At 49.6% G+C, this 16,141-nt stretch overlaps 1 long non-coding RNA gene across 1 annotated transcript; it reads right to left on the bottom strand.

Moving 5' to 3' along the window:
* Positions 1-5,294: 5,294 nt before the first annotated feature.
* Positions 5,295-14,446, bottom strand: LOC144487097 (uncharacterized). Its single transcript, XR_013496370.1, has 3 exons — positions 14,391-14,446; positions 12,122-12,264; positions 5,295-5,397 (listed from the first exon to the last, which is right to left on the bottom strand). It is a non-coding gene; the product is annotated as an uncharacterized LOC144487097 (long non-coding RNA).
* Positions 14,447-16,141: the final 1,695 nt, after the last annotated feature.

Here is a 16,141-nt window from a genome sequence, read left to right on the forward strand (position 1 = left end):
CTTTGTCTGTACAGCGCGCAAGAAACAATACTTTTCACTGTATCCCAGTGACAATAATAAATCAAATCAAATATTAAGTTGATCTTTCTCTGCACCCCGAGCTGTGACTGTAACGCTACATTCTGCACCCTCTCTTTTCCTTCTCTATGAACGGTATGCTTTGTCTGTATAGCGCGCGAGAAACAATACTTTTCACTGTATATTAATGCATATGACAATAAATCAAATCAAATCAGAATCCAACCAAATCGAAATATGTAATTGAAGCAGTAGCATTTATTCTCCTTCTTGCAATTCAAACTGTTTCAATTCTGTGACTCGATGTTCCTCACTTTCCCTTTTGTTTTGCTACTTTCTCTCTTTCCATTCTTTCAAATTCAAGCTGCTTCATTTCTTTTACATGTTCCAGCTGTTTTGTTTGCAATTGAACTCGAGCCATTTCCAGCGATTCTCGCTGTGTTTTTGTCAATCTTAAATGCTGAGCCAACTCCACAATTGTCTCCCCCTTCCTAACACCGTCAGCTCGTGTCAAGTGCAAGGTTTCGCCAATTCCAAAAGCTTTGTTCAAGTCATCCTTTTTTTTCTTTAGCTCCCTCCAGCAACTTGTAGAGCTCAAATCAAAACAGCCACCTCAGACACTTCCTTTAAAAATTAACAAGTAACGCTTTATTTATTTAACGAATTGGAAACAGTTTAACTAAACGATTAACAAACTAGTTAACAAACAATTAAGGCCACACCTGGAATACTGTGTGCAATTCTGGTCACCCTATTATAGAAAGGATATTATTAAACTCGAAAGAGTGCAGAAAAGATTTACTAGGATGCTGCCGGGACTTGATGGTTTGAGTTATAAGGAGAGGCTGGAGAGACTGGGACTTTTTTCTCTGCAGCGTAGGAGGCTGAGGGGTGACCTTATAGAGGTCTATAAAATAATGAGGGGCACAGAGTATGCTTTATCTCTCTGCTTCCTGTCGGATAGCCAATCCCCAATTCACGCTAACACCCTACCCCCAACTCCGTGTGACCCAATCTTCTTCAGCAACCTTTTGTGAGGCACCTTATCGAACGCCTTTTGGAAATCCAAAAACACCGCATCCACCGGTTCCCCTCCGTCAACCAAATGACTCACGAGGGGGCATTTATCAAACAAAGTTTATTTAAGAATATAGTTAACATATATAGTAAGTAAATTGGCAATAACTTTTATGAATTGCAAGCAAACAAGAACAGCCAAGATATTGTATCAGCGTTAAGAGCTAAATATTGTTCCAACCAAACAATTCCGATGAAGAAATATCTTTTTTGGGATTAGCACAGGAGATAAGAACGCTTACATGACTTTGCAACCTAGTCCTTTGGTTGGAGAATTGGAATTCTGACTTCTCATTCTTGTAACTTCCAGCAAACCTCAAGGAAGAGATAATGCCCATTATTTTGAGCCAGCAAAGCATTGGAAGCGAGAAAGGCAATTCTTGCCTCTCGTTACCTAGCGAGCAAAAACCAGCAGCAGAACTTTTCACCTCAGGAAGGCAAGAAGATCTGCTTCCAGCGAGCTGGGGGGAAGTTACAGCACTGTTGTGAAGGGGAGGTTATTCCCCTCTCTGAGAGATTAACACTTAACCAGTCCAAGGAGTATCTCGCTTTTTAATCTGTGGCAAGTGTGAGTGAGAAATGGTATGATCTGCTATTCAGCAACTGCTGGTGGCTAAATTAAATTGACTTTAAAAGTTTACAAGTAACACTTTATTTATCAATCTAACAGTAAACAGGTTAACTAAACCATGGAGTTGGGAGTAGGGTGTTAGCGTGGATTGGGGATTGGCTATCCGACAGGAAGCAGAGAGTCGGAATAAATGGGTGCTTTTCTGGTTGGCGGATGGTAACTAGTGGCGTGCCGCAGGGATCGGTGCTGGGGCCTCAACTATTTACCATTTATATAGACGATCTGGAGGAGGGGACTGAGTGTAGAGGAACAAAGTTTGCAGACAACACAAAGATAAGTGGAAAAGTGAATCGGGTGGAGGGCGTAGAAGGTCTGCAGAGAGATTTGGACAGGCTGAGTGAGTGGGCGAGGATCTGGCAGATGGAGTATAACGTTGACAAATGCGAGGTTATTCACTTTGGAGGAAATAATAGCAACTTGGATTATTATCTAAATGGAAAAAAATTACAACATGCTGCTGTGCAGAGGGACCTGGGGGTCCTTGTGCATGAGACGCAAAAACCCAGTCTGCAGGTGCAACAGGTGATCAAGAAGGCAAATGGGATGTTGGCCTATATCGCAAGGGGGATAGAATATAAAAGCAGAGATGTCTTGCTGCATCTGTACAGGGCATTGGTGAGGCCGCAGCTGGAATACTGTGTGCAGTATTGGTCCCCTTATTTGCGGAAGGATATATTGGCCTTGGAGGGAGTGCAGAGAAGGTTCACCAGGTTGATACCAGAGATGAGGGGTGTTGATTATGAGGAGAGACTGAGCAGATTGGGTTTGTACTCGTTGGAATTTAGAAGGCTGAGGGGGGATCTTATAGAGACCTATCAGATAATGAAGGGGCTGGATAGGGTAGAGATGGAGAGATTCTTTCCCCTTAGAAAGGAAGCTAGAACTAGAGGGCACAGCCTCAAAATAAAGGGGGGGGGTCAGTTTAGGACAGAGTTGAGGAGGAACTTCTTCTCTCAGAGGGTGGTGAATCTCTGGAATTCTCTGCCCACTGAGGTGGTGGAGGCTACCTCGTTGAATATGTTTAAAGCGCGGATGGATGGATTCCTGATCGGTAAGGGAATTAAGGGTTATGGGGATCAGGCGGGTAAGTGGTACTGATCCACGTCAGATCAGCCATGATCTTACCGAATGGCGGGGCAGGCTCGAGGGGCTAGATGGCCTACTCCTGCTCCTATTTCTTATGTTCTTATGTCATGATAAACCGAATAAAAAGCCATTCGTAGAATCATATAATCCTACAGGACAGAAGCAGGACATTCAGCCCATTGAGTCTGTACTGGCCACAATCCAATCCAAGCCCGATTCCCTTAACCCCACACATTAACGAGCAAACTTCAGACTATTCTAATGGAACGCTGCTCAGGTCAATCTTGAGTCTCTCGTTCTGTGCCCAGTCTCGCTTTAGGGACAATATTTCGCCAATTCAGCTGCCTCGATGCAGGTTGGAGCCCCTTTCTCACAGATAAAAGAGAGTTCCAGGGAACAAGGGACATCATTCCAGCCAAATTTATTGTCCCTGGGATGTTTTCTGAAGACGCCACAGTCTTCATCATTATTCCAATTATCCGGCTCGTTCTGAATCCATCGAGGAGAACTTGGAAAAGAGAACTTTCATTAAAATGCCTTCAGATTTAGGAAAGTGTTCAAACATCTCCGTATCAATCCCCAAACTAATCCCACTGTCCCACTCTCTCTCCCCATAGCCCTGCATCAGTGCCAAATAAATGACACTTCCCAACTCTCTCCCCATAGCCCTGTATAAATCCCCAAACTAATCCCACTGTCCCACTCTCTCCCCATAGCCCTGTATCAATCCCCAAACTAATCCCACTGTCCCACTCTCTCCCCATAGCCCTGTATCAATCCCAAAATAAACTCACTGTCCCACTCTCTCTCCCCATAGCCCTGCATCAGTGCCAAATAAATCACACTTCCCAACTCTCTCCCCATAGCCCTGTATAAATCTCCAAACTAATCCCACTGTCCCACTCTCTCCCCATAGCCCTGTATCAATCCCCAAACTAATCCCACTGTCCCACTCTCTCCCCATGGCCCTGTATCAATCCCCAAACTAATCCCACTGCCCAACTCTCTCCCCATAGCCCTGTATCAATCCCAAAATAAACTCACTGTCCCACTCTCTCTCCCCATAGCCCTGCATCAGTGCCAAATAAATCACACTTCCCAACTCTCTCCCCATAGCCCTGTATAAATCTCCAAACTAATCCCACTGTCCCGCTCACTCCCCATAGCCCTGTATAAATCTCCAAACTAATCCCACTGTCCCGCTCTCTCCCCATAGCCCTGTATCAATCCCCAAACTAATACCACTGTCCCACTCTCTCCCCATAGCCCTGTATCAATCCCCAAACTAATCCCACTGTCCCGCTCTCTCCCCATAGCCCTGTATCAATCCCAAACTAATCCCACTGTCCCACTCTCTCCCCATAGCCCTGTATCAATCCCCAAACTAATCACACTACGTCACTCTCTCTCCATGGCCCTGTATCAATCCCCAAACGAACCCCAGTGCCCTGCTCTCTCCCCATAGCCCTGTATCAATCCCCAAACTAATTCCACTGTCCCGCTCTCTCCCCATAGCCCTGTATCAATCCCCAAACTAATCACACTGTCCCGCTCTCTCCCCATAGCCCTGTATCAATCCCCAAACTAATCACACTGCCCCACTCTCTCCCCATAGACCTGTATCAATCCCCAAACTAATCCCACTGTCCCGCTCTCTCCCCATAGCCCTGTATCAATCCCCAAACTAATCCCACTGTCCCGCTCTCTCCCCATAGCCCTGTATCAATCCCCAAACTAATCCCACTGCCCCGCTCTCTCCCCATAGTCCTGTATCAATCCCCAAACTAATCACACTACGTCACTCTCTCTCCATGGCCCTGTATCAATCCCCAAACGAACCCCAGTGCCCTGCTCTCTCCCCATAGCCCTGTATCAATCCCCAAACTAATTCCACTGTCCCGCTCTCTCCCCATAGCCCTGTATCAATCCCCAAACTAATCCCACTGTCCCGCTCTCTCCCCATAGCCCTGTATCAATCCCCAAACTAATCCCACTGTCCCGCTCTCTCCCCATAGCCCTGTATCAATCCCCAAACTAATCCCACTGTCCCGCTCTCTCCCCATAGCCCTGTATCAATCCCCAAACTAATCCCACTGCCCCGTGCTCTCCCCATAGCCCTGTATCAATCCCCAAACTAATCCCACTGTCCCACTCTCTCCCCATAGCCCTGTATCAATCCCCAAACTAATCCCACTGTCCCGCTCTCTCCCCATAGCCCTGCATCAATCCCCAAACTGATCCCACTGTCCAGCTCTCTCCCCATAGCCCTGTATCAATCCCCAAACTAATCCCACTGCCCCACTCTCTCCCCATAGCCCTGTATCAATCCCAAACTAATCCCACTGCCCCACTCTCTCCCCATAGCCCTGTATCAATCCCCAAACTGATCCCACTGTCCAGCTCTCACCCCATAGCCCTGTACGAATCCCATATTTATCCCACTGACCCTCTCAATCCGGATGTGATGATGGGACTTAACTCACTGGGGTGCCATCCACCCATTCCCAGTTTCCTTCACTCTCTCGATCTGTGAGTCCAATTAGATAGCGTGCATCCCTGTCAGGGATCGATTGGATTACAAAAATCTGCAGAATAAAGCAAGTTGTTTTGCGAGTGACACTGTTTCAACTCTCACACACAGCTCCTTATTATCTCTGTGTTTACTCTGTATCTCACACCTCCCCGTATCTGTCCTGGGAGTGTTTGATGGGGGACAGTGGAGAGGGAGCTTTACTCTGTATCTAACCCCGTGCTGTACCTGTCCTGGGAGTGTTTGATGGGGACAGTGTAGAGGGAGCTTTACCCTGTATCTAACCCCGTGCTGTACCTGTCCTGGGAGTGTTTGATGGGGACAGTGTAGAGGGAGCTTTACTCTGTATCTAACCCCGTGCTGTACCTGTCCTGGGAGTGTTTGATGGGGGACAGTGTAGAGGGAGCTTTACTCTGTATCTAACCCCGTGCTGTACCTGTCCTGGGAGTGTTTGATTGGGACAGTGTAGAGAGAGCTTTACTCTGTATCTAACCCCGTGCTGTACCTGTCCTGGGAGTGTTTGATGGGGGACAGTGTAGAGGGAGCTTTACTCTGTATCTAATCCCGTGCTGTACCTGTCCTGGTGGTGAATGATGGGGACAGTGTAGAGGGAGCTTTACTCTGTATCTAACCCCGTGCTGTACCTGTCCTGGGAGTGTTTGATGGGGGACAGTGTAGAGGGAGCTTTACTCTGTATCTAACCCCGTGCTGTACCTGTCCTGGGAGTGTTTGATGGGGACAGTGTAGAGGGAGCTTTACTCTGTATCTAACCCCGTGCTGTACCTGTCCTGGGAGTGTTTGATGGGGACAGTGTAGAGGGAGCTTTACTCTGTATCTAACCCCGTGCTGTACCTGTCCTGGGGGTGTTTGATGGGGGACAGTGTAGAGGGAGCTTTACTCTGTATCTAACCCCGTGCTGTACCTGTCCTGGGGGTGTTTGATGGGGGACAGTGTAGAGGGAGCTTTACTCTGTATCTAACCCCGTGCTGTACCTGTCCTGGGAGTGTTTGATGGGGACAGTGCAGAGGGAGCTTTACTCTGTATCTAACCCCGTGCTGTACCTGTCCTGGGAGTGTTTGATGGGGACAGTGTAGATGGAGCTTTACTCTGTATCTAACCCCGTGCTGTACCTGTCCTGGGAGTGTTTGATGGGGAACAGTGTAGAGGGAGCTTTACTCTGTATCTAACCCCGTGCTGTACCTGTCCTGGGAGTGTTTGATGGGGGACAGTGTAGAGGGAGCTTTCCTCTGTATCTAACCCCGTGCTGTGCCTGTCCTGGGAGTGTTTGATGGGGACAGTGTAGATGGAGCTTTACTCTGTACCTAACCCCGTGCTGTACCTGTCCTGGGAGTGTTTGATGGGGAACAGTGTAGAGGGAGCTTTACTCTGTATCTAACCCCGTGCTGTACCTGTCCTGGGAGTGTTTGATGGGGACAGTGTAGAGGGAGCTTTATTCTGTATTTAACCCGTGCTGTACCTGTCCTGGGAGTGTTTGATGGGGACAGTGTAGAAGGAGCTTTACTCTGTATCTAACCCCGTGCTGTACCTGTCCTGGGAGTGTTTGATGGGGGACAGTGTAGAGGGAGCTTTACTCTGGATCTAACCCCGTGCTGTACCTGTCCTGGGAGTGTTTGATGGGGAGACAGTGTAGAGGGAGCTTTACTCTGTATCTAACCCCGTGCTGTACCTGTCCTGGGAGTGTTTGATGGGGGACAGTGTAGAGGGAGCTTTACTCTGTATCTAACCCCGTGCTGTACCTGTCCTGGGAGTGTTTGATGGGGGACAGTGTAGAGGGAGCTTTACTCTGTATCTAACCCCGTGCTGTACCTGTCCTGGGAGTGTTTGATGGGTTCAGTGTAGAAGGAGCTTTACTCTGTATCTAACCCTGTGCTGTATCTGTCCTGGGAGTGTTTGATGGGGACAGTGTAGAGGGAGCTTTACTCTGTATCTAACCCCGTGCTGTACCTGTCCTGGCAGTGTTTGATGGGGGGACAGTGTAGAGGGAGCTTTACTCTGTATTTAACCCCGTGCTGTACCTGTCCTGGGAGTGTTTGATGGGGACAGTGTTGAGGGAGCTTTACTCTGTATCTAACCCCGTGCTGTACCTGTCCTGGGAGTGTTTGATGGGGACAGTGTAGAGGGAGCTTTACTCTGTATCTAACCCCGTGCTGTACCTGTCCTGGGAGTGTTTGATGGGGACAGTGTAGAGGGAGCTTTACTCTGTATCTAACCCCGTGCTGTCCCTGTCCTGGGAGTGTTTGATGGGGGACAGTGTAGAGGGAGCTTTACTCTGTATCTAACCCCGTGCTGTCCCTGTCCTGGGAGTGTTTGATGGGGGACAGTGTAGAGGGAGCTTTACTCTGTATCTAACCCCGTGCTGTACCTGTCCTGGGGGTGTTTGATGGGGACAGTGTAGAGGGAGCTTTACTCTGTATCTAACCCCGTGCTGTACCTGTCCTGGGAGTGTTTGATGGGGGACAGTGTAGAGGGAGCTTTACTCTGTATCTAACCCCGTGCTGTACCTGTCCTGGGAGTGTTTGATGGGGACAGTGTAGAGGGAGCTTTACCCTGTATCTAACCCCATGCTGTACCTGTCCTGGGAGTGTTTGATGGGGACAGTGTAGAGGGAGCTTTACTCTGTATCTAACCCCGTGCTGTACCTGTCCTGGGAGTGTTTGATGGGGGACAGTGTAGAGGGAGCTTTACTCTGTATCTAACCCCGTGCTGTACCTGTCCTGGGAGTGTTTGATTGGGACAGTGTAGAGAGAGCTTTACTCTGTATCTAACCCCGTGCTGTACCTGTCCTGGGAGTGTTTGATGGGGGACAGTGTAGAGGGAGCTTTACTCTGTATCTAATCCCGTGCTGTACCTGTCCTGGTGGTGAATGATGGGGACAGTGTAGAGGGAGCTTTACTCTGTATCTAACCCCGTGCTGTACCTGTCCTGGGAGTGTTTGATGGGGGACAGTGTAGAGGGAGCTTTACTCTGTATCTAACCCCGTGCTGTACCTGTCCTGGGAGTGTTTGATGGGGACAGTGTAGAGGGAGCTTTACTCTGTATCTAACCCCGTGCTGTACCTGTCCTGGGAGTGTTTGATGGGGACAGTGTAGAGGGAGCTTTACTCTGTATCTAACCCCGTGCTGTACCTGTCCTGGGGGTGTTTGATGGGGGACAGTGTAGAGGGAGCTTTACTCTGTATCTAACCCCGTGCTGTACCTGTCCTGGGGGTGTTTGATGGGGGACAGTGTAGAGGGAGCTTTACTCTGTATCTAACCCCGTGCTGTACCTGTCCTGGGAGTGTTTGATGGGGACAGTGCAGAGGGAGCTTTACTCTGTATCTAACCCCGTGCTGTACCTGTCCTGGGAGTGTTTGATGGGGACAGTGTAGATGGAGCTTTACTCTGTATCTAACCCCGTGCTGTACCTGTCCTGGGAGTGTTTGATGGGGAACAGTGTAGAGGGAGCTTTACTCTGTATCTAACCCCGTGCTGTACCTGTCCTGGGAGTGTTTGATGGGGGACAGTGTAGAGGGAGCTTTCCTCTGTATCTAACCCCGTGCTGTGCCTGTCCTGGGAGTGTTTGATGGGGACAGTGTAGATGGAGCTTTACTCTGTACCTAACCCCGTGCTGTACCTGTCCTGGGAGTGTTTGATGGGGAACAGTGTAGAGGGAGCTTTACTCTGTATCTAACCCCGTGCTGTACCTGTCCTGGGAGTGTTTGATGGGGACAGTGTAGAGGGAGCTTTATTCTGTATTTAACCCGTGCTGTACCTGTCCTGGGAGTGTTTGATGGGGACAGTGTAGAAGGAGCTTTACTCTGTATCTAACCCCGTGCTGTACCTGTCCTGGGAGTGTTTGATGGGGGACAGTGTAGAGGGAGCTTTACTCTGGATCTAACCCCGTGCTGTACCTGTCCTGGGAGTGTTTGATGGGGAGACAGTGTAGAGGGAGCTTTACTCTGTATCTAACCCCGTGCTGTACCTGTCCTGGGAGTGTTTGATGGGGGACAGTGTAGAGGGAGCTTTACTCTGTATCTAACCCCGTGCTGTACCTGTCCTGGGAGTGTTTGATGGGGGACAGTGTAGAGGGAGCTTTACTCTGTATCTAACCCCGTGCTGTACCTGTCCTGGGAGTGTTTGATGGGTTCAGTGTAGAAGGAGCTTTACTCTGTATCTAACCCTGTGCTGTATCTGTCCTGGGAGTGTTTGATGGGGACAGTGTAGAGGGAGCTTTACTCTGTATCTAACCCCGTGCTGTACCTGTCCTGGCAGTGTTTGATGGGGGGACAGTGTAGAGGGAGCTTTACTCTGTATTTAACCCCGTGCTGTACCTGTCCTGGGAGTGTTTGATGGGGACAGTGTTGAGGGAGCTTTACTCTGTATCTAACCCCGTGCTGTACCTGTCCTGGGAGTGTTTGATGGGGACAGTGTAGAGGGAGCTTTACTCTGTATCTAACCCCGTGCTGTACCTGTCCTGGGAGTGTTTGATGGGGACAGTGTAGAGGGAGCTTTACTCTGTATCTAACCCCGTGCTGTCCCTGTCCTGGGAGTGTTTGATGGGGGACAGTGTAGAGGGAGCTTTACTCTGTATCTAACCCCGTGCTGTCCCTGTCCTGGGAGTGTTTGATGGGGGACAGTGTAGAGGGAGCTTTACTCTGTATCTAACCCCGTGCTGTACCTGTCCTGGGGGTGTTTGATGGGGACAGTGTAGAGGGAGCTTTACTCTGTATCTAACCCCGTGCTGTACCTGTCCTGGGAGTGTTTGATGGGGGACAGTGTAGAGGGAGCTTTACTCTGTATCTAACCCCGTGCTGTACCTGTCCTGGGAGTGTTTGATGGGGACAGTGTAGAGGGAGCTTTACCCTGTATCTAACCCCATGCTGTACCTGTCCTGGGAGTGTTTGATGGGGACAGTGTAGAGGGAGCTTTACTCTGTATCTAACCCCGTGCTGTACCTGTCCTGGGAGTGTTTGATGGGGGACAGTGTAGAGGGAGCTTTACTCTGTATCTAACCCCGTGCTGTACCTGTCCTGGGAGTGTTTGATGGGGACAGTGTAGAGGGAGCTTTATTCTGTATTTAACCCGTGCTGTACCTGTCCTGGGAGTGTTTGATGGGGACAGTGTAGAAGGAGCTTTACTCTGTATCTAACCCCGTGCTGTACCTGTCCTGGGAGTGTTTGATGGGGGACAGTGTAGAGGGAGCTTTACTCTGGATCTAACCCCGTGCTGTACCTGTCCTGGGAGTGTTTGATTGGGAGACAGTGTAGAGGGAGCTTTACTCTGTATCTAACCCCGTGCTGTACCTGTCCTGGGAGTGTTTGATGGGGGACAGTGTAGAGGGAGCTTTACTCTGTATCTAACCCCGTGCTGTACCTGTCCTGGGAGTGTTTGATGGGGGACAGTGTAGAGGGAGCTTTACTCTGTATCTAACCCCGTGCTGTACCTGTCCTGGGAGTGTTTGATGGGTTCAGTGTAGAAGGAGCTTTACTCTGTATCTAACCCTGTGCTGTATCTGTCCTGGGAGTGTTTGATGGGGACAGTGTAGAGGGAGCTTTACTCTGTATCTAACCCCGTGCTGTACCTGTCCTGGCAGTGTTTGATGGGGGGACAGTGTAGAGGGAGCTTTACTCTGTATTTAACCCCGTGCTGTACCTGTCCTGGGAGTGTTTGATGGGGACAGTGTTGAGGGAGCTTTACTCTGTATCTAACCCCGTGCTGTACCTGTCCTGGGAGTGTTTGATGGGGACAGTGTAGAGGGAGCTTTACTCTGTATCTAACCCCGTGCTGTACCTGTCCTGGGAGTGTTTGATGGGGGACAGTGTAGAGGGAGCTTTACTCTGTATCTAACCCCGTGCTGTACCTGTCCTGGGGGTGTTTGATGGGGACAGTGTAGAGGGAGCTTTACTCTGTATCTAACCCCGTGCTGTACCTGTCCTGGGAGTGTTTGATGGGGGACAGTGTAGAGGGAGCTTTACTCTGTATCTAACCCCGTGCTGTACCTGTCCTGGGAGTGTTTGATGGGGACAGTGTAGAGGGAGCTTTACCCTGTATCTAACCCCATGCTGTACCTGTCCTGGGAGTGTTTGATGGGGACAGTGTAGAGGGAGCTTTACTCTGTATCTAACCCCGTGCTGTACCTGTCCTGGGAGTGTTTGATGGGGGACAGTGTAGAGGGAGCTTTACTCTGTATCTAACCCCGTGCTGTACCTGTCCTGGGAGTGTTTGATGGGGGACAGTGTAGAGGGAGCTTTACTCTGTATCTAACCCCGTGCTGTACCTGTCCTGGGAGTGTTTGATGGGGACAGTGCAGAGGGAGCTTTACTCTGTATCTAACCCCGTGCTGTACCTGTCCTGGGAGTGTTTGATGGGGGACAGTGTAGAGGGAGCTTTACTCTGTATCTAACCCCGTGCTGTACCTGTCCTGGGAGTGTTTGATGGGGGACAGTGTAGAGGGAGCTTTACTCTGTATCTAACCCCGTGCTGTACCTGTCCTGGGAGTGTTTGATGGGGACAGTGCAGAGGGAGCTTTACTCTGTATCTAACCCCGTGCTGTACCTGTCCTGGGAGTGTTTGATGGGGGACAGTGTAGAGGGAGCTTTACTCTGTATCTAACCCCGTGCTGTACCTGTCCTGGGAGTGTTTGATGGGGGACAGTGTAGAGGGAGCTTTACTCTGTATCTAACCCCGTGCTGTACCTGTCCTGGGAGTGTTTGATGGGGGACAGTGTCGGGGGATATTTTCTCTCTCACACATTCTGACAGATGTTACCATCATTCTCACCTCTTCCTGTTGTGAGTTGATGATGATGAGGTGTGAATTTTGGGATTCACATTCTAGTTTTGCCGTGTTCCAGTCACCTTTCGCTATCGAGAATCTGTAGCAGTTTTGGTTGTGAAGTTTCCAGCCACTTGGACAGTGGAACTCTGAGAAATAATAAATATTTCAGTCAGCGATTTACACTGGAACATTGGGAACAGGAGGAGGCCATTCAGCCCCTTTCGCTCTCTCTCTCTCTCTCTCGAGCCTTTTACACAGGAACAGGAGGAGGCCATTCAGCCCCTCTCTCTCTCTCTCGAGCCTTTTACACAGGAACAGGAGGAGGCCATTCAGCCCCTCTCTCTCTCTCGGGCCTGTTACACAGGAACAGGAGGAGGCCCATTCAGCCCCTCTCTCTCGGGCCTGTTACACAGGAACAGGAGGAGGCCCATTCAGCCCCTCTCTCTCGGGCCTGTTACACAGGAACAGGAGGAAGCCATTCAGCCCCTCTCTCTCGGGCTTGTTACCCAGGAACAGGAGGAGACTACTAAGCCCCTCTCTCTCTCTCCAGCCTGTTACACAGGAACAGGAGGAGGCCATTCAGCCCCTCTCTCTCTCTCTCTCGAGCCTTTTACACAGGAACAGGAGGAGGCCATTCTGCCCCTCTCTCTCTCTCGAGCCTTTTACACAGGAACAGGAGGAGGCCATTCTGCCTCTCTCTCTCTCTCTCAAGCCTTTTACACAGGAACAGGAGGAGGCCATTCAGCCCCCCTCTCTCTCTCTCTCGAGCTTTTTACACAGGAACAGGAGGAGGCCATTCAGCCCCTCTCTCTCTCGAGCGTGTTACAGAGGAACAGGAGGAGGCCCATTCAGCCCCCTCTCTCTCGAGCGTGTTACAGAGGAACAGGAGGAGGCCCATTCAGCCTCTCTCTCCCTCGAGCATGGTATACGGGAACAGGAGAAGGCCCATTCATCCCCCCTTGTCGAACATTAATTCTATTATTGGCACAGGGAATAGCACTGCTGCCTCACGATGCCAGGGATCCGTGTTCATTTCTGGCCTTAGCTGACTGTCTGTATGAAGTTTTCATGTTCTCCCCGTGTCTGCATGGGTTTCCACCGGGTGCTCTGGTTTCCTCCCACACTTCAAAGATGTGTAGGTTAGGTGGATTGGCCATGCTAAATTGCCCTTTAGTGTCCAAAGATGTGCAGGTTAGGTGGATTGGCCATGCTAAATTGTCCCTTAGTGTCCAAAGATGTGCAGGTCAGGTGGATTGGCCATGCTAAATTGTCCCTTAGTGTCCAAAGATGTGCAGGTTGGGTGGATTGGCCAAGCTAAATTGTCCCTTAGTGTCCAAAGATGTGCAGGTTAGGTGGATTGGCCATGCTAAATTGTCCCTTAGTGTCCAAAGATGTGCAGGTTAGGTGGATTGGCCATGCTAAATTGCCCCTTAGTGTCCAACGATGTGCAGGTTAGGTGGATTGGCCATGCTAAATTGTCTCTTAGTGTCCAAAGATGTGCAGGTTAGGTGGATTGGCCATGCTAAATTGTCTCTTAGTGTCCAAAGATGTGCAGGTTAGGTGGATTGGCCATGCCAACTTGCCCCTTAGCGTCCAAAGTTTGTAGGTTAGGTGGATTGGCCATGCTAAATTGTCTCTTAGTGTCCAAAGATGTGCAGGTTAGGTGGATTGGCCATGCCAACTTGCCCCTTAGCGTCCAAAGTTTGTAGGTTAGGTGGATTGGCCATGCTAAATTGCTCCTTCGCGTCCAAAGATTAGTAGGTTAGGTGGATTAGCCATGCTAACTTGCCCCTTAGTGTCCAAAGATGTGAGGGTTAGGTGTTTTGGCCATGCTAAATTGTCCCTTAGTGTCCAAAGATGTGTAGGTTCGGTGGATTGGCCATGCCAATTTGACCCTTACTGTCTGGGAGATTGGAAGTATGAATAATTGGGGTTACGGGGATAGGGCCTGGTTGGGATTGTTGTCAGTGCAGATTCGATTGGCCAAACAGTCTCCTTCTGCACTGTGGCGATTCTGAGATCCTTCGGCCTCAGGTTGCGAGTTCAGTTCGATCACTTCGCTCCTTCTCAATTCTTTGGACATATCGCGGCCAATCCCTGCCTCGGGCTGTTCCAAAAGCCAGGAAACACAGGCCCAGTTTGTGAGGCCTACTGTCTCCGTGGGCCTTTCTGTCACTTGGGGCCTACCAAGGGTGGTGTTTGACCAATAAGGGTCAGGAGGAGGCAGTTGGCGGGGCAACCGATAGAGTTATGGATATCAGTGACTACTCACCTGTGTGTTTCCGGAGGAGAGCACAGAGAGCTCCTTCATCCTCACGCATCCGCTCGCGAATACTGGACAAATTGTGGGACTTTCCACCCAGCTCACTAAAGTGTCGCAAGTGCTCCTGGTTCAACTGCAGGCCTGAGAGATGGAGAATTAAGTCAGGAACGAGGGGTGTGGGATATATCAGAGTGTTACAGTGAGGGGTGTGGGATATATCAGAGTGTTACAGTGAGGGGTGTGGGATATATCAGAGTGTTACAGTGAGGGGTGTGGGATATATCAGAGTGTTACAGTGAGGGGTGTGGGGTATATCAGAGTGTTACAGTGAGGGGTGTGGGATATATCAGAGTGTTACAGTGAGGGGTGTGGGATATATCAGAGTGTTACAGTGAGGGGTGTGGGATATATCAGAGTGTTACAGTGAGGGGTGTGGGGTATATCAGAGTGTTACAGTGAGGGGTGTGGGATATATCAGAGTGTTACAGTGAGGGGTGTGGGATATATCAGAGTGTTACAGTGAGGGGTGTGGGATATATCAGAGTGTTACAGTGAGGGGTGTGGGATATATCAGAGTGTTACAGTGAGGGGTGTGGGATATATCAGAGTGTTACAGTGAGGGGTGTGGGATATATCAGAGTGTTACAGTGAGGGGTGTGGGATATATCAGAGTGTTACAGTGAGGGGTGTGGGATATATCAGAGTGTTGCAGTGAGGGGTGTGGGATATATCAGAGTGTTACAGTGAGGGGTGTGGGATATATCAGAGTGTTACAGTGAGGGGTGTGGGGTATATCAGAGTATTACAGTGAGGGGTGTAGGATATATCAGAGTGTTACAGTGAGGGGTGTGGGATATATCAGAGTGTTACAGTGAGGGGTGTGGGATATATCAGAGTGTTACAGTGAGGGGTGTGGGATATATCAGAGTGTTATAGTGAGGGGTGTGGGATATATCAGAGTGTTACAGTGAGGGGTGTGGGATATATCAGAGTGTTACAGTGAGGGGTGTGGGATATATCAGAGTGTTACAGTGAGGGGTGTGGGGTATATCAGAGTATTACAGTGAGGGGTGTAGGATATATCAGAGTGTTACAGTGAGGGGTGTGGGATATATCAGAGTTTAACACTGAGGGGTGTGGGATATATCAGAGTGTTACAGTGAGGGGTGTGGGATATATCAGAGTGTTATAGTGAGGGGTGTGGGATATATCAGAGTGTTACAGTGAGGGGTGTGGGATATATCAGCGTGTTACAGTGAGGGGTGTGGGATATATCAGAGTGTTACAGTGTGGGGTGTGGGATATATCAGAGTGTTACAGTGAGGGGTGTGGGATATATCAGAGTGTTACAGTGAGGGGTGTGGGATATATTAGAGTGTTACAGTGAGGGGTGTGGGATATATCAGAGTGTTACAGTGAGGGGTGTGGGGTATATCAGAGTGTTACAGTGAGGGGTGTGGGCTATATCAGAGTGTTACAGTGAGGGGTGTGGGGTATATCAGAGTGTTACAGTGAGGGGTGTGGGATATATCAGTGTGTTACAGTGAGGGGTGTGGGATATATCAGAGTGTTACAGTGAGGGGTGTGGGATATATCAGAGTGTTACAGTGAGGGATGTGGGATATATTAGAGTGTTACAGTGAGGGGTGTGGGATATATCAGAGTGTTACAGTGAGGGGTGTGGGGTATATCAGAGTGTTACAGTGAGGGGTGTGGGATATATCAGAGTGTTACAGTGAGGGGTGTGGGGTATATCAGAG

The sequence above is a fragment of the Mustelus asterias genome, unplaced genomic scaffold (genome assembly GCF_964213995.1).
Source record: "Mustelus asterias unplaced genomic scaffold, sMusAst1.hap1.1 HAP1_SCAFFOLD_589, whole genome shotgun sequence".
In the NCBI taxonomy this organism is placed as follows: domain Eukaryota; kingdom Metazoa; phylum Chordata; class Chondrichthyes; order Carcharhiniformes; family Triakidae; genus Mustelus; species Mustelus asterias.